This window comes from Sturnus vulgaris, unplaced genomic scaffold, assembly GCF_052056855.1.
Source record: "Sturnus vulgaris isolate bStuVul1 unplaced genomic scaffold, bStuVul1.hap1 Scaffold_157, whole genome shotgun sequence".
Taxonomy (NCBI): Eukaryota; Metazoa; Chordata; class Aves; order Passeriformes; family Sturnidae; genus Sturnus; species Sturnus vulgaris.
The window spans coordinates 7,299,608-7,302,500 of NW_028276074.1; positions in this window are offsets into that span (position 1 = coordinate 7,299,608).

Genomic DNA, 2,893 nt, shown 5'->3' on the forward strand with positions numbered 1-2,893 from the left:
GGCTGGGTAGACCTGGTGTCCGCAGCAAGCCGTGGGTAGACCTGGTGTCCGCAGCATGCCCTGGGTAGACCTGGTGTCCGCAGCTTGGTAGACCTGTTGCCCGTTTCATGGCTGGGTAGACCTGGTGTCCGCAGCAAGCCGTGGGTAGACCTGGTGTCCGCAGCATGCCCTGGGTAGACCTGGTGTCCGCAGCTTGGTAGACCTGTTGCCCGTTTCATGCCCTGGGTAGACCTGGTGTCCGCAGCTGGGTAGACCTGTTGTCCGCAGCAAGCCGTGGGTAGACCTGTTGTCCGCAGCATGCCCTGGGTAGACCTGGTGTCCGCAGCTTGGTAGACCTGTTGCCCGTTTCATGGCTGGGTAGACCTGTTGTCCGCAGCAAGCCGTCGGTAGACCTGTTGCCCGTTTCATGGCTGGTAGACCTGTTGTCCGCCGCCGGCCTGGAAGTACTCCAAGGGGTCGCTGTTTCTCGCTGCCTCCGGCTATGTCATCGTAGAAGGCGGCGTGCGCCACTGCGCCCCCTCGGTCACGTACATCGGTTCTCTTTCCGGCCTCCGCCGCTTCGGGCCCATCTGTCCGTATTATGGGAACGAGGTGACGGGCCGTATCCCCACAGGCTGTTGCCGTGCCTGTGTCCGTGGCGGAGAAGGGCGGACGCGCGTGCGGTCGCCAGGGCCAGAAGAACACCGCCGATGTCGGGGCGAGTCGCGTGGCTTCGTCCGGCTTCCCGTCTTACCCAGTTCGACTGGGACAGGTTAGCCCAGAGAGAGAGACCGATGCGATCCGAGAGCCGCTCCCCGGCCCAGGCGAGGCTGCGTGCTCAGTCGGGGGAGAAGCGAGAAAGCCCCCAGAGAGACCGATGCGATCCGAGAGCCGCTCCCCGGCCCAGGCCGAGGCTGCGTGTTCAGTCCGGGGGAGAAGCGAGAAAGCCCCCAGAGAGAGCGATGCGATCCGAGAGCCACCGCGCTCCCCCGGCCCAGGCGAGGCTGCGTTGTTCCAGGCGGGGGAGAAGCGAGAAAAAGGCCCAGAGAGAGGGCGAGAAAGCCGCGAGTGTGTCCCGCTCCGGCCCGGCTGCTGCCGGTTTCGTGACAACGGGGAGCCGGGCGCCTGCTCGCTCCCCCGGGGATGGTGGCGGGCGAGGCGGCGGCGCCTCGCCCCTTTTCTGCCCGGCCTTAAGCCGGGGCCCCGCCCGCTCGCCGGGTGCGGCATTTCTTCGGCTGTCGGTCCCGGTGCACGCTGGTGGCCGGCAGCCGGGGCTGGATTTCTGTGGGGCCGGCCCGGGGTTGTGTTGAGCCTGCCCGGGCTTTCCCTGGCCCCCCTCCCCGAGAGCCCCCCGGGCGTGGCTCGCTTGGCCGAGGTTGGCTGCGCCTCGTTTCCCGCTCCCGACCTGTGTTGCCAGAGTTGTGTCCGTATCGAAAGGGCAGCGGGGGACATGCAGTGGGGCGTGTGGCCTCGCCTCTCGGCTTCGCTTGCTTGCCTGCGAAGGGGGGCTCGGTGACGGGAGTGTCCGGCCCTGCCGTGTGTTGTTGAAGTCGTCCCCCTTCCTCGGCCCTAAGCCGGGGACCCGCGTGTAGCGGGCAGAATTTTTCCGGGGCGGCGGTCGGCCGCGGTGGCCGGCCGTGTCCCCCCCCCCAGGACGGACCCCGCAACCCAACAGAGAGCGAGCGAGCGAGTGAGCCCCCGAGAGTGTGTCGTGGGCGGGGCGGCGGCGCCTCGCCCTTTCTCGGTATCGGCCGGGCGCGATCGAGGCACCGTGCCGGGGCGGCCCGTGGTGTCTGGCCTGCCCCGGCTGCCGTGGTTGCCGTTGCCGGCGGGGGCTGGGTTTTGCGAGCGGCTCCGTTCTTTTTTATTAAAGCGTGCCCGGTGTGCGGGGCAGTGTGGGGGTGCCCGCCCGGCCTCCGTTCTTTTTCTCTCGCGGCCCTAAGCCGCGGCACCGAGAAGCGCGCGCTGACGAAGGGTCACGGGCCGCCACCGAAGCGAAAGCGAAAGGCGAGAGAGAAGGGCTGGCTGTGTTGGCGAGTGAGAAAAGAGACCGTATGTCCGGTGGTTGGAGGGGTTTTACGGGAGGAGTTGAGAGGCGCGTTCTCGCCCCCACCCCTGGCTCGTGACCCCCGTGGCTAGCACGGGTCGTGCGACGCATGGCGTGCTTTTTTTTTTAGTTTTTTTTTTGGTGCGGTGGCTTGCCCTTCCCCCCGGCTTTTTTTCCGGGTGGGAAGCCGATCGCTGCGAGGCGGGCGAAAGCCGGTGGCCCGCGGCGTGGTCGGTGGCAGCTGCTCCGTTTTCCGTTGTCTTGCGGCCCGCGGGCGGGTGGCGGCACCCCCCGCTCTCTTCCTCTGCTGCGTGATCGATCCCGAAGGTTGCAAGCGGCCCGCCGGCGTCGGGGGCCTAGGGAGCGTCGGGGAGGCTCGGCGGCGCCAAGGGAGGGCCTCTCGGGGACGTGTCCCGCTCGCACGCATGTTGGAGCCCTGCTCCGTTGCCGTTGTCCCAGGAACCCGCGGCCGCGGGGGCTCCCCGTTGCCCCGCGGCTGCTTTTCTTTCTGTCCCCGTCCGATCGATGAGGCTTTTCGGGTCGCGTCGGAAAGGGCCCCCGGCGGGCCGGCTCCTCCGGGCGAAGTCTCGGTGGTGTCCGGTCCCTCGAGCAGGGCGGTCTCCTGTCCAATTCGCTTCCCGTCGCAGGCGAGGTGTCGCTCCTTCCGCTTGCCGGGGAAGGAACATCTTTACCGTCCCAGGCTGTGTGATGGCCGCGTGGCCCCGTGAGCACTCAAGGTGTCCTTAAAACCACGCGAGGTGCCGGCGCTGGCCCTGGTCCGAGTTTAGCGTCCCGTGGGTGCCGGCCGCGAGCAGCACCGGGCGGCGGTGCGGCTCGAGCTTGAGCCGAGAGAAAACGAAACCAAAC